At 45.4% G+C, this 15,736-nt stretch overlaps 1 long non-coding RNA gene across 1 annotated transcript; it reads left to right on the top strand.

The window, feature by feature from the left end:
• The first annotated feature begins 110 nt into the window (after positions 1 to 110).
• LOC149361054 (uncharacterized) lies at positions 111 to 14,414 on the top strand. Its single transcript, XR_016288372.1, has 3 exons — positions 111 to 455; positions 1,538 to 1,611; positions 14,267 to 14,414. It is a non-coding gene; the product is annotated as an uncharacterized LOC149361054 (long non-coding RNA).
• Positions 14,415 to 15,736: the final 1,322 nt, after the last annotated feature.

Below are 15,736 nucleotides of genomic sequence, written 5' to 3' on the forward strand. Positions count from 1 at the left end.
TGCCGGTAGCTGTTTTTCTGTATAACCCTCATGGCGGTTCGGGTGCTGCGTCGCGTGCATCGCGCTTCGGCGCTTGCTACAATTGGCTACTTGGATTGTGAGCCGTCGTGAACTGTGTTGTGGTTTGCGCGTGTTTGTTCTTGCTCAAGGGTGCACAATCGCGTAGTGCTGTCGGCGTAGCCTATTCGAGGCAAAGTGTCATTTTTCTCGTCTCTCTAACTTTTCAGTCTGTGCGCTTCTTTGTGTAGTCCAGGATCGGTGTCCAGGCACAAAGACGCGCGGGCAGTGTCGCGGTGGAAATGTTCCAAATAAGGCCCGGAATATTTTCTTCTGTGTGACTACGTGGTAGAGAGTGCCGGCTACGTAGCACTCGTGCTGAACTCTCACTGGTTGGTGTAGTGCCCGTGACACGAAGGCAAACAGCGTTCTGCACGACTACGCAATCATCTGAAAAGGTAAGCAGTACTCGTGCATTATCCGAAGCATATAATGCTGGAACGGTGACCTGTCGTACTGCTGCAGTATTCGTGTTCAATGCTATAAAAAGCGTTTAAGGCGCTTTTGTTGTCGCCGCGGTGAGTTGCTCTGCCAAGAATTGTCGCTGTCGGTACTTGTTTTGGCAAAGGGGATGCGACCGTGCGTGCGCTAGCTTTGTATGATTTTGGTATGCGCATGTTTGCGCGTTTTGTTTCTTGTTGAGCACAGATTTGTCCTCGTATATGCCTCGTTGTACGCGTTTCTGCCCATGCTTGTTCACACCACCGCGCACGTTTCAAGGACCGGCACTTTGGCTGTGCGTAAAATGTATGATTGTCTTTCAAGATAGCGTTAGCACTTTGAGGGGGATTGAAACACTTTTTATTCGCCGCGGTTTTTGCTTGGCCCTAGACTGTTGAACCTTAGGTCGTGGGGTCGATCCTGATGGCAGTAGCCGCATTTCGATTTAGGTGAAATGAAAAAAAGAATGCCCCTGTGCTGTGCGATGTCAGCTCACGTTAAGAAATTCTAGGTGGTCTAAATTAATCCGGAACCCTTCAATACGATCAGTGCCCATTTTCCGCATCTGAATTCAAACCCCACTATAAAGAAAGCACTGTCTCAGGTTGCAGTTACCAACGAAAGTTAATTTCCTTCCGTCAGGATCTAATTTTTAAATGAGTATGTGAAGATTTTTTTTTTATGGTACCGATAGCGTTTCTGGCTACCCAGAGTATAGGATCTTGCATTTCGATCACTCTGCTGTTTGAAAATTGGTTTCTGAGGAAAACAAGTGACGCAATAATTGTCTAAGTTATTACGATGTTTATCTACGCTTTCGAACGCAGATTTGTTTTGCTCATAGCAAGATTCCTTTACTAGTGCTAGGGGAACTGATGCATTTTAAACAGGGTAGTTTTCCTTTGTATTGAGGCGTATACTTGGGCAAGTATATTTTTCCTGGTCTTTTTACATTCATGTGATATTCACTGTTGGACCGAGTTCGCATGCTTGTTTTTGTACTCTTGTCATAGTGATAATGGGAAATTGGTATCCGCAGGTGGCACATCTGTCTTCCTGTCCGAGTCAATGGCATGGATTTAGTGGCCACCAGATGAAGTCAAAAGCTGTGTTGTAAGTTGTTACTGCATTGTGCTTTGTTCTTGTGGTTGCCATGAAATGTTCTCTTACTTTCATTGCTCTTTTCCTTAATGCTACTGCTTGGAGCAGTTTGGATAGCTCTGGCCTGATATGTTTACATGTTTATATGAGTAATATTAGTTGGCTGTCAGAATGGGCCGGTTGCAGGCCATTTGAAGTTTTACATTCAATATTGCTCGTCTTTTAACCCTTGCATTGTATGCATGAAGTGCGAAATGTCTGCATGTTTTTGGCTGCATTATGTGATACTATTTGACTACGAATATTAACATTATGATGCATGTGTGTTAACTTAAATATGTGTTTTTATGCCACTCATCGCAGGTCACAGATGTAAAAGAAAAAGTGCACACATGAGAACTGGTTTCATTACTGCTGCCTTGTTTTTGCTAAGCATGGAGAGCTGAGCTAATTGGTTCTGGGTAGAATTATGAGACATCATTCCAGTGTACAAAAACACATGAACGAAGAGAGTAGACTCCATAGACCCCATACTTCAACTGAGGTTGATTCCACAACATGAGCTTTTTACATGCAAAGTGGTACTAGTGACCCCTGTGGCTGAAAAGTGTTTCCTCGACCAGGTAACAATTATTCAAGGTTGCAAAAACAAAAACATAGGCGTAAGGTTAGCTTGTCACTCAAGTTGAATGCATTGGCGTGACTAAACATTGCCTACCTGACTGACCCAACACACATTTTCGTTGAGATAATCTATTTCTTTTTCTGCCTGCCTGCTCCAGTCGCCTTACTTCGGCATTGACGCTGTCACGACTCTGTGACAGCATCAATGCGCAAGTAAGGAGACTGGAGCAGGCAGTTTTCACAGGAGAAATTGTAGCCTTAGTGGTAGAAAGCCAGGTTCGAGAGATGAAGTGTGCTGGGCAGCGCAAGCCGGAAGACAACGCACATTCGCAACAGTGACCTGTCATTGTGCCCTATTGCCATCAGGTGTCACACCGCCTCAAGAAGGCCAGTGACAAACACGATGTACATGTCGTATTTTCAGCTTGGGAAAGCTGGGATGCATGTGCCACCTGATAAATGACGTTACGAAAAAGCCTGCCTACAAAACTAAGCACACCAAACCCCTCGTTAAACATGAGGTTGACATGGTGTACAGCATCCTCCTTGCTGTGGCAAACATTACATTAGACAGACGAGGCTTGCATCAATGAACGCTTGCTTGAACATTGCCGGACAGCTGATTCATTAAGTGGCAGAGGTCATTTAGCTGAGCACATTCGCCTTTGCTCGCACAAGCGAGCATGCAAGGCGTTTTTGAAAGAAACACATGCCTTGTGCAAGTTTAGCACTTGAAAGGGCTGGGCAATTTTTTAAGCCTTTTGTATCTCTGCTGAAAAAGAATTACGTCAGCAGCCCTTCTGCAGCGCTCCAGAAAAAGAAATAGATTATCTGGAGGCAAATATGTTTGTTGGGTCAGCCAGGTAGGTGATGCATAGGCGTGCCGATGTGTTGAATGTGAGTGGCAAGATACCTTTACCCCTATGTTTTTTTTGTGTTTTGGTTTTTGCCGTCCTGAATAATTGTTGTCTGGTGGCGGAAATACTTTTCAGCCCCAGGGATCACTAGTACCCCTTTGCACATAAAAAGCCTGTGTTGTGGAATAAACCTCAGTTGAAAAATGGTGTCCATGGAGTCTACTCTCTTCATCCGTGTGATTTTGTGTGCCGGAATGATGTCTCATAATTCTCCCTTGTTTTCAGTGAATAAGGAGGGCTTCTGGTGTCTCTTTTTTGTATGTGATGGTTATAACAAAGTGGCTACCTATAAACTGTCATTTTGGGCTTAATTGAAGGATCCTTGGGAATTTGTTTGACAGCATATTCCATGGGCACTTTCTTGAGAGAAATCAGTTATTTGTTACCCATTTCACTGCATTAACCATTGCTTCTCATCATGTCTCGAAAGTCATTGATAAGCACAAGCTTTCGAGTACCTGAGGGCTGTGTGAGAAGCCTTCTGACATACTTTAAACTACTGAGGGAATCTGAAGACAGATTTTACCAATAATTGTTAGCCAATCCAAACCTCTTGGTTCTATCCCTGACAACCTGAAGCTGACCTGTCAATAATTAAGGCTGGAAACCGTTCTGATCCCCAAACTGTTCTCCTATTTTATTGATGTGCATTTTGCATGAACTGTTAGAGCACGAAGTGAGTCCGCATATTACTTGCCACCATAATTCAAACTAATATTTCTATACCAGTCATCACGGCTCCTATTCTCTTTACTAATGTGCAATCCAACTTTTTGAATTCACAACAGATTTTCACCCAAATTTAGATTCTTTATTTTAGGCAAGTGTCATCGACTTGAATTTCTCCAAAGCTTTTCATGTTTGTCATTAAAACCTTTTAGCTACACTCTCATGCTTGAGCCTTCATTCTTTGATATTAGTGTAGATTCATTGCTTCCTGTTCTACGGCTGGCCTTAAAAAACTATTGTACTTCTTCTCTTATGAAGCCCAGCATATCAATATGCAAAATCATAAGGCGTCCCTCATCCTGAGTCACTTTGGGATGTTAAACCCCCATAAACCAAACCAAGCACATTACTAAAGTACATTAATATTAGCCATTCAATAACAGTCTTTGTCTTTATGTCCCAACCTTGTCTTTATGACTTCATTATTCAGAAGGATGCCCCAACTATCTCAGCTACTCTGACTGTATTGACTTTTGCAAGACGGATGAACGGTCTTGTTTGTAATTCATCGTGTCAAAACAGCGCAAAGAGAAAGATGAGGAAGGAATGCGACGGTGCAAGTGCTCACTTTCAAGAAGGTTTATTGGAAAGCACATCAAAATATATACACTGTGGCCTAAAAAAAGAATGAAGAAAGGGCGCCTTGTAACATTCACTTTGGATCTGTCAAAAACAAAGCGAAAGTTGAATATGAAGCATTTAAGAGCATGAACTCTTTCTTAGGGAGCGATAAAGAAGGTGTGTTAACACATTGATTGCGTTTTTTCTACAATTTCAGTGGCCTCGATCATCTCATGCACAAACTTTTCTGTGTCTGTCTAGCACAATGCAGCACAAGAAATTACGCCTCACAGCATAAAGGATGTGGCAAACGATCGCAGTCGCGACAATGAAGCATCAGATTCCCCCTGCTAGCTTTGTTCACATCGTAACGGTGGTCTTTTGACCTCTCATTGGCACCTCTGCTAGTTTCTTGCTGAAGTTGATACATTAGCCAGATGGTTCAACTTTAGATTATTACATAGTTTCTTGGCTCTGGACATTGCTATTAACAAATCAGCTGTTGTGTGACACTTGAACTCAGAATTAACTGCCTCCGTTGCCTTGGACAGAAAGACGCCTTTAGACATGACCACAAAACCACCTTCTTTATCGGCAGTTGAATGCGATAGGGCGCACCGTCTTAAACCCGTTACAGTTCAGCCTGCGGGCAAGTTCCTGGCATGGTTCAAACCACGACACCCCATCAACCAACGCCCCCTGAAACACACCTGTCACGCTCAGGTCCAGGCACAGGAAGGCAAGACGTCAAAGTATGGCAAACAGCTCCAGAATAGTCCTCTTCGAAGGAACAATGGCAAATTTTGGCCCGTATATGCTTCAAGCAGCAGACGAGGCAGGAACTCAGTGTCGACATTGTGCACCTTGTTTTCAGACACTCGTGCCTTGGCTTCTCTGCTCCGGGCTAGTGAGCGCAAAGTGGCTGCAAAGTGGCATTCCAGATGGCTTTCACCTGGTCAACGGTGCGTGACACCGTCAACCAGCCACTCCCTGGCTTGTTTTCAGGCACAAGAGTTTGACAACAAGGTGCACACCTTCAGCTTTGAGTCGCTGCCTCGTCTGGTCCTTGAAGTGCTTATGGACCAAAATTTTCCGTTCCTCCGAAGAGAACTATTGTGGAGATGCTTGCCATGGTTTGACGAGTTGCCTTTTCCACGCACAGACCTGAGTGTGACAGGTGTGTTTCGGGATGTTTTGATGCAGTGTCACGGTTTGAACCCTCTTTAGGAACTTGCCCACAGGCCGAACTGTGTCGTATTTAAGAGGGTGGGCCCTCTTTCTTTCAACTGCTGATAAACGGTGGTTTTGTGGTCGTATCGAAAGGCGCCTTTCAGTCCAAGGCCACAGATGCAGTGTATTCTGAATTTGAGTGCCACTTACTATCTGATTTGTTAAAAGCAAAGTCCAGTGCCAAGAAACATTAACAATCTAGAGTTTAACCATCAGGCTAATGCCATCAACTTCAGTAAGAAAAATTGTCCAGCTATCTTCTTTACCTCAAAGACCCATAAAGGTGACTGCTCCTTGAGGGTTGTAGTTTAAGAGAATGGAACCTGTCAGAAACAAATCGCCTTCTCTTTGCAACATAAAATTAAGTTGCTGAGCATTGATGACTCCTCTCGTGTAAGATCTGCAGAGAAAGTAACGCAGTTTCTACACAATAACTCTCGCACCAGTTTCATGGGGTGCTATGTTGACATCAAGGATTTATATTACGCCATCCCTCAATCAGGATCAATAATGTGTTGAAGAATTCATTAACCTAAATGAAGCAGTGGCATTCCAAACGTCTCAGGCGTTTTGGTGAATAATTTTGTCGCACTTTTAAGCTCATACCTTCAGTCCACCTTTATTACATTTCAGAATAGCTTGTTTTTGCAAAAAAAACTATTAGCGCCGCTGTTACGTGGCTTATTGCAGGATCTCCAATCCTGACGAAGCATTGTCTAAGGTGAGAGAGGAGTTCTGTCAAAGCCTCAGTCCACTTTGAATCACCACTGAAATTATAGAGGATAATATGTCATCACATTTATTGGATCTCAATCTTGGGTGGTTACACTTGTTGGGCTTACGAGCCAAGGGAAAACAAGCTACTTTTACCATTTTCTTCGGTTCAGTCTAAGCTGGTCAAGAGGTGTCACTAACCTTTGCTTCAAAAATTCCTTAATGAAATCCTGTTTGATTGCTATGACATCCAGTTATGCCCAGCTCATATGCCGTTTGTCCTTTACTGGATATTCAGAACCTTTGTCAGTGTCTTTAGCCAATTGCTTTAAGCAGAAGTTGAAACATTCCTTTTGTGCCCCCGTCGAGACTGTAACTCCCAAAAGGAAGTTTGTACGTACCTTTCTCTACATCCACAATTGGTCGCACCGGTTAAATAGGCAGTCGAGTTGGCGTCGATATTGTTTTTCTAACCCTATGAAGTTTCAGTACCTGTAGTCAACCGAGATTATCCATCAGAGTCTCTTCGTGCACTGCACAGAAGACATAGTGTGTTAGAACGCCTTGAAATGCGGCTATGTTTACATTGGGAAAACAGGCAAGTGTGTCACTGAGAGGTTTAAAAGACCACCACGACGATGTGAACAAAGCTTGCGGGAGAACTTTGATGATTCACTGTCGCAGTTGCAATTCTTTGCCAGATCCTAAACGCTGTGAACCGTAATTCATGTTCTGCATTTTGCCTGACAGACACAGAAAAGTTTGTGCGTGAGATAATCGAGGCCACTGAAATTTAAAAAAAAACCGCAATCACTGTGTTAGCACACCTTCTTTATCGCTTCCTAAGGAAGAGTTCATGCTCTTAAATGCTTCTTTGTCAGTTTTTGTTTTGTTTTACACTCATGCAATGTGGTTGACACAAGGTGCCCGTTGTTCGTTGTTTTTTTAGGCCACAGTGTATATATTTTGACGTGGTTTCCAATACACATTGGCGATAGTCAGCACTCATGCCATCATATTTATTCCTTCGTTGTCCTTGTCTTGTCTGCATTGTTTTGTCACAACGTATTGACCTCCTTTCCCACCTCTAGGGTTAATGGTATGGAGAAACCTTAACCAGATGCAGCCCCACATACTTGGAGCATGTCACGATACATGCTGCTGGCACGACAAGGGCACTCGGGTTTATGGAGATGTCATGATCTGTGTGCTCTTGCCATGCTGCGCAGTTTATGCATAAAAAGTTTATTGATTCCAAACTGAAGTATTCCCTAGCTCTTTCAATTTTGCACCAAACTGTTTGATGCTACGCCACCAACTCCCTTTAATCCAACAGCGACACTTGGTACAGCATATGTGTAATCAGTCATCTCATTTGACCACCAGACATCACTGCATAAAAGGGGAGATCGCTCGTTTAGGTGTGTTCCATATACTCTACAATACTTTTCCACAACTTAATGTTAAATGTTGCTGCCCCGCTTCAGACCAGGATGCCATCACAACTAAATCAAGAAATTTTTCCTGTTCCCATTGAAGAATAAATCAAATCAAAGTCTATTTCCCATCTAGCACTACAGATGGAGGAATCGTAGAAAAAAGCTGCCCTTGGGCAGCTTGACGAGTCTACAATGCTAATTATTGACAGGGAGGCAACACAAGAGTTTATACAATTTTAAAAAACAAGCACATCAAGGAAGCACCGGAGAATACATGAAACAGCAATATGTATACATAATGAAACTTAAACAATTTTATGCAAAAACAAATTATGTAGTTCATGACGTGAAAAAGAAAACAAATCGAGGTTAATGTGGATATACCTATTTAGAAGAGATGGAAGTGTGTACTGAAGGCATTCCCTACCAAGATTTAGTCGAGGTGTTGTCACTGTCCATTCTTCGCCACGTCTTGTTGGATAGACTGATTCTTTTTTCCTTAGTTCTGCAAAATTTTTAAGATTTGTTTCATTCTTCTTGATTTCTGTTTTAAAAGTAACACTGAGGTGATATTTATAAAGATTGTGCTTTAATAACTCTGGAATGACAAAAGAAAGCTGCACTGGGATGTCTGAACGGTAAATTATATGCATTTCGGACATATCTTTTTGCATTAAATGAATACGTTCAAGGTTAGTGAATGTTGTAGTGCCCCACACCAACTGGCAATAGTTTAAATGCGAGTTGAATATTGAATTGTATACCAGCATCTTAGTTTTTGTGGGAAGTATGTATTTTAGACGGCCTATAACACCAGTGATTTGAGCTATTTTTTCAAGATATAATTGACATGATAATCCCATGACATACTGGCAGAAAATATGACCCCAAGGCATTTAAACTGCTCAACAATTTCTACAGCCCACGAGTTTAATATAATATTATCGTGCAGTGGGATAACTTTATTTTTCGGCCTAAATATGACAGCTTTGGTCTTACTCTCATTTATTTGCATCAGGTTAACTGCAGACCAGACCTCAAGAGCTTTCATTGTGGCATTACATTGTTTGATAAGTTCATGAACATTTTCACCCGAAAAAAATACGCTCGTATCGTCTGCATAGATAAAAAACTTTGTATTATCGCTAATGTTGACAATATCGTTTAGGTAAATATTGAAGAGTAGAGGCCCTAGCGTACTGCCTTGGGGGACACCGTAGAAGAGCGGCTTCGGTTCAGACTGTATACCATTTATGTACACCACTTGCTGTCTAAACGACAAATAAGAACTTAACAATGAGAGCGCTTTTCCTCGGATACCATAGTAGTGTAATTTATTTAGTAAGATTTTATGATTTACCAGGTCAAAAGCCTTTGAGAAGTCTACAAATACACCAATGACAATAGATTTGTTTTCAAGTTGCTTTATTATATATTCCTTTTGTTGGAGTAATGCAAGTTCAGTGGATTTGCTTTTGCAGAAGCCAAACTGAAATGGTGTTAGCAAGTTAAATTTATGGATGAAATTTGACATTCTTAGATACAGCATTTTCTCAAATGCTTTCGAAAACACTGGCAAAATAGAGATTGGTCTGTAGTTGGCGAGGGCGTTGCGATCTCCTTTTTTGTAAAGAAGAACAACTTTTGCTAATTGCATTTTTTCCGTAAAAACTGCAGTTTCTAAACAGATGTTAAAGTTGTGAGCAAGTATGGGAGCAATTATGTCAACTACATGCTTGACTGGCCGTATTTGGATATCATCAATGTCACAGCTACTGCTATTGTTAAGATTTGTTATCACCGACACTACTTCGTCTACCGTGACTGGGTGCAGAAAAATTGTTTCATCATTCTGAATTCGAACATATCTGCAAGCGTCAGATCCGGCAGCACGTGTTATAGCACGGGTAGCCAAGCTCGTTAAAAAAGTATTGAATACATTAGCCAGTTCGACGCCAGAAACTTCCTTTCCATCAATATTTAGTTTTGTTAATGCAGTGCGTGAACTGTCCCGCTGCAGAAGTGTATTTAATCTCGACCATAGTACACCATTTCGAGCATTCTTAACATCTAGAAGTGACACGTGATAGGCTGTTCGTGCAGACCGCAGTATTTTAGTCAATTTGTTCCTATATTTCTTAAATACCGCAAGGTCCTCAACCTTCCGGCTGCTCAACAATTTTCTGTACAGCTTGTCTTTCATTTGTATTTCTCCGCGAAGCTCTGGCGTTACCCATGGCTTGCGGATTCTGCGACTTTTCACACGTGTTACAAGAGGAAAGCAGTCGTGATATATCTGTTTAAAGCAATCGACAAACGTATTATAGGCAACATTTGCATCATGAAGTTCAGCTATCTTACTCCAATATACTTTCATGAGCGCATCCCTAAACGATTTCAATGATGATTCTGTAATAGCTTGGTATGTGATTGATGTGGACTTACTTCCTATTGTACTAGCGTTCTCAATGCAAGCAAACACAGGAAGATGGTCACTAACACAACAAGATAAAACACCAGAAAAAGCATTCAGGTGCATAGAGTTAGTAATAATTAAATCGAGAACAGAATGGCCTTCGCTTGTGACTCTACCTCACCACATTTTCATTGCATGTGGTTCCTCAAAATTATGGAAATAAGTGATATCGCTTATAGCATTGACACTGGTTTCTTTTACCTTTTCTTTGCTGCTGTTTTTATTTTTTGCAACTGATGTATCAATGGATTGTATGCCTCTTTTCGTAGTGTATCGTCTGCGACATCTCAGCTGTGCTACTGCAGTCAACCTTCTGATGTTACCTTTATATTGTCTCTCTTATTAATACCCCACTAAAAGCCTTCAGAGGACAAAAAACGATGGCTTTTTTATTTTGCTCATTATGGCACACGTCAGGCTTATGTTTAGGGATATAGGAGAGGCCTTTGTCTTGCAGTGGTGCTAGTTATGCTGCTGATGATGGTACTTAATGACGAGCATATGATATATTGAGTAAGAACCTCAAATTATTTTTCTTTTTGAGTGCGAATAGCTTCAGTGGTTCTTGATTTAGGCTCACTTTATTCCTGTGGCCACAATACGGAGTTTACTTTTTTAGCACTCTAATACTGGCAAGAATAAAAACTTGTGGATCCCAATTCTTTCAGTAAAGTTTCACAGGTTCTTTCGTCTTCCCTTATTGCACCAGGGGTGCTACCGCCAGAGACGGTTGGTTTCAACTGGAAGACTGAAGCTCTTCGCACCAGGGGTGCCCCGTCAGAGACGGTCTCAAGATGTGTTGACACGCAGGGACAAAGAAAGGCAATAACTGAGGTTTATGTACAGCAATTTACAATAGATACAAGTTAAGGGACTCGAGACAAATTAAACGGCAAAAGGACAAACAACAACAAAAAGGTGGATCTGGCTAATACTAGGGGAGGCCCCTACTCGGCGTTGCCGAAGATGCGTTGCATCTCACCTTAGCGCAGAACCCCCGCTTCCAGCTCCGGGGTCCGGTTTTAAAGCCCTAAAGGCCCGGCCCACATTTCGTAGCTTCCAATCATGTTGTGCTCCCAACATGATTGGTTCTTCAAGGGCATAGCCAGCCCTCCGGCTTCAACAAGGTAAAACCACCCTCTCTACCACTAAATAAACATAAAAACAAACACAAATACACATTCGTGCCAGAACGTGCGCGAATCGGTTCTGCGGGGCGGGTGGACACCCGTACTTCCCGGCGCGTTCGCGAGCGACCGCGTTCCAATGACCCCCGCGAACGCTACCGATACCTTACACGCCCTTTCCAAGATTCTACAAAGGGCTCAAATGGCACTTTTAGAATTACAAACAAAAGGGATCGGTGTCTGACACGAAACTACCCTTCGGGTGACATAACATAAACAAAACGTACACATTCATATGCGCGTTTCACACCTGTAAAACCAGCACATTCACCGAAGTCCAAGCTGTCGCGCTGCGACCAGTTGCACCCACAAAACCAAAAACAACAAAATGCACACGGGCACCAACACAACATCACGCAAAATGCACACTTAAATACACACAGTGGCATGCCTGCCGTGCGCCGTAACACAGCGTCCAAGTTGGTGCGTTGCACCCAGTTCACCAGCATGCACACCCGCGTCCTGCTCGACACACACACCGACACTCGCAACTAGAGCGTTCAGTAGCACTCGCACGACGTCCGTAAGTGGCCACGTGAGCCTCCTTAGTCGCACCGAGCGTCCTTGTGTGCGTTCGAGCCACTACGCGTCTCAACACAATTAACGCCTAACTGCCACTCGGCTCATTAGGCTGGTGCCACAACAGGGCAAGAATTCAAAAATTGCTGCCCTCCAGGATCGAAAACAACGTCCTGATCCTCGATAAGTCTTAATCTTTGACCCCACGACGCACCTGAGGGCCCGCTCTCTCTGGCGCGCCGGTACGAGCCGCGCGCTGCATAAGGAGCATAGCCCCTGCCCTGTCTAACCGTACCACTGACGCCGGTTTTGCTACTCTTGATCTGGCATACTGCAGCACGGAACGTACTTCTACATGCGCTGACTTTCCACGTGAAGGCCACGCACCTGCCTCCAGCTACTCTGCTTCGCTTGGGGCCATTTGCACCTTTACTGCACGGGAAAACTTCGACATTGCCGCTCCATGCTTGATCGGCGCTTTCCGGCTTCGTGGCATAGTCTGAGGCTGCATGAGCTCCCTCGCAGTCGCTTGACCCTAATTTGCCTTGTGGCAAGTCGCCACGCATCTCGTCCACGAAGGACCTGGTGGGACACACGTCGGGTGCGTTAAACTGCGCGTTGCTCTGCCCGGTCGGCCCAGCAAGCCCGCCTCCGTTCTCTGGCTCGCATGGAACGCTCTTTCCATCAATGACGCTACGGGGCTAGACTTTCTCCTGTCACTAGCTCCGCGATCTGACATCTGTCGTCGCTGGCCGTTCTCTGCTGCGCTAAATGCTCTTTTCCGCAGCTTGCTTGAGACCGCGTTTTTGGAATTGTGAGACTCACTTCCAACAATCCTGAGCACGCGTCCGCGTCCCTGGTGTCATTTGGGATTGAGCTAACCTGGGCGGCCGTGTCGTCGGAGTGCGAGATCACCGCCTCTAATACCGCGACGCTGCGTTCCATCAGGATGCTTTCTTGAACTGCGACCTCCTAGACTGTTTGAGCTGAGCGAGCTCGAGCTGTAGCTGCTGGCGCCTTGCTTCCAACGCCTGCAAATCCGGAGGTTTTTCCTCGCATAGCGGCGCCTTTCCTCCATTCACTTTATCAAGCTCTGCCTGATAATAAGCTAAGCGCGCCTTCGCCAATTCTAATCGGTACTTCACATCAAGTGAGGGCCGGCTTGGATAGCTTTCCATACCGCCTTCCGTACCCCTCAGCTGTCCTACCGGCTCGAACACAGGGACGTGAACAATGCGACCAAGGAAACTCACGGTTTCGATGCGTCGATCCGCATTGCCAGCTCCTTGGCGTCGGAGTCCACCGCCACTTTCCCCGGACGCTGCGATGAGCTGTCGCACGCCGCTGGTCCGCCGCTGGTCCGCCGCCGGTGACCAAGTTATCGACGCGCTGCTTTTCTGGACCGTATGCAGTCCCGCGTCGCTGGACTACTGCTGTGGTCCTTGCATCCTTGCCGCCGTCTCTCCACAGGTCCTGTCTCGAACGCTGACCTGTTGCCTTGTCGTCGCCTTTCTCCCTGCCTTCAAGTCTTCTTCCTGCGCCGTCTTCCGATGGCCGCAGGATCCTGTCGACTGCGCCAGTAAAGTTTCACAGGTTCTTTCGTCTTCCCTTATTGCACCAGGGGTGCTACCGCCAGAGACGGTTGGTTTCAACTGGAAGACTGAAGCTCTTCGCACCAGGGGTGCCCCGTCAGAGACGGTCTCAAGATGTGTTGACACGCAGGGATAAAGAAAGGCAATAACTGAGGTTTATGTACAGCAATTTACAATAGATACAAGTTAAGGGACTCGAGACAAATTAAACGGCAAAAGGACAAACAACAACAAAAAGGTGGATCTGGCTAATACTAGGGGAGGCCCCTACTCGGCGTTGCCGAAGATGCGTTGCATCTCACCTTAGCGCAGAACCCCCGCTTCCAGCTCCGGGGTCCGGTTTTAAAGCCCTAAAGGCCCGGCCCACATTCGGTAACTTCCAATCATGTTGCGCTCTTAACATGGTTGGTTCATCCAGGGCATGGCCAGCCCTCCAGCTTCCGTAAGGTAGAGCGCTCTCTCCACCACAAAATAAAACAAAAACACAAATATACATTCGTGCCAGAACGTGCTCTAATCGGTTCCGCGGGGCGGGTGGACACCCGTACTTCCCGGCGCGTTCGCGAGCGGCCGCGTTCCAAGAAAGGAGACGCTCCGCTTTGAGTGCCCCCAACCGCGTTCCAATGACCCCCGCGAACGCTACCGATACCTTACACTTTCATTTCAATCTTTTCTGCAGAGTGCATCGCCCAGTTTTCCCAAGCCCTCATGCACCGGTGGTACATCAACAAGGCTGTTTCATGGGGCCCAGCTGCATTGACAAGTGGCTAAAGAAGAGCAAGAGGAGCATGAACACAAAATAAAACTGGCTGTAGGAGCTTCATCTATTTTGAAATTTGCTGTCTCATTGCGACAGACATAACATTGCAGCATGGCCCCTGCCCCAACATCTCCCAGTCATTCCAACATGCCCAGTATTCCAACATGCCCAGTCATTCCAACATGCCCAGTCATTCCAACGTGCCCAGTCATTCCAACATGCCCAGTCATTCCAACGTATTTTCCATTACCATAATCCAACAAGGTTTCCAGTGTTGGTTTCCAATATTTACATCATTGCCTTTTTTTCCAATAGGGCTCGAACTTAACCAGCTGGTGATGTACGCTTACTTCTGTAAAAATCTTCGGTCGCGTGCGGAGATTCATGGTGTTCAAGTCGTACAACACAGATGGTGCTGCTGATGTTGTTTCATGGAGATCAGATCGCGCTGTATTCTATGAGGCGTCGACGCTGTGATTAGGCTGAGACTTTATCTTGGCAAGTCTCCGCTTCGTAATGCAAGCTCTTTCGATATGCCCTCGCTTGTGGCAAAAATGACACGTGGCTGACTGGAATCGACATCCCTGGGGGTTGTGCTGGTCGTCACACCACCAGCAGCGTTGTGCTTTTTTAACCGATTTTACAACAACAGAAGGTTTGCGCACCTGGTTGCTTGTTTGGTGTACCGGCTCGGTGTTCCGGCGAATCTCTCTCTGCTGGTGACCGGCGCTCTCCGCTCGAACGGCGACGTCGTAAGCTGTGTTGAATGTGAGGTCCTTCTCAGCGAACAGGCGCTGCTGCAGTGACTCGTCACTCAGTCCGCACACAAATCTGTCCCGCAACATCACGTCCAAGGGAAGCATGGTGGTGTTAGCAGAAGAAGCTGCGTCCATTTTCTGCCCAGTAGCTGTTGTGGTCAGCGTTCCAAAATTGCAGTCGGCAGCGAGCTTCTTGAGCGCGGCTACGTAGGCGCTCACAGTTTCTCCTCCCAGTTGATCTCGTCGTTGGAAGCGATCCCGGCTGTAGACCTCGGATGACCTTGGGTCGTAGTGCTTTTGCAGCGCTTTTACGTTGTCGTCGTAAGACACTGCCGCTGGTGTGCTTGGCTGAATACGGGCGCAGACAGTGTCGTAGGTCTGCTCCCCGCACAGCGTCAGCAGGTTGGCCCTCTTCAAGGCTGGGTCTGTGATATTGTTAGCTTCAAAGTAGAACTGAAAGCGTCCAACCCACGATGACCACGATGAGCCGTTGAATTCTGGTATTTGATTGGGAAACCCTCGCGTAGCCATGGCTTGTCAATAGCGTTGCGTAGCGCGGGTCGAATCCACTTTCTCGTCGCCACTGTCGTGTCCGGTCGCTGTGTTCAATGCAGTGAAAGACGCACACGGT

Source organism: Amblyomma mixtum, chromosome 2, assembly GCF_055824585.1.
Source record: "Amblyomma mixtum isolate Tamu chromosome 2, ASM5582458v1, whole genome shotgun sequence".
Taxonomy (NCBI): Eukaryota; Metazoa; Arthropoda; class Arachnida; order Ixodida; family Ixodidae; genus Amblyomma; species Amblyomma mixtum.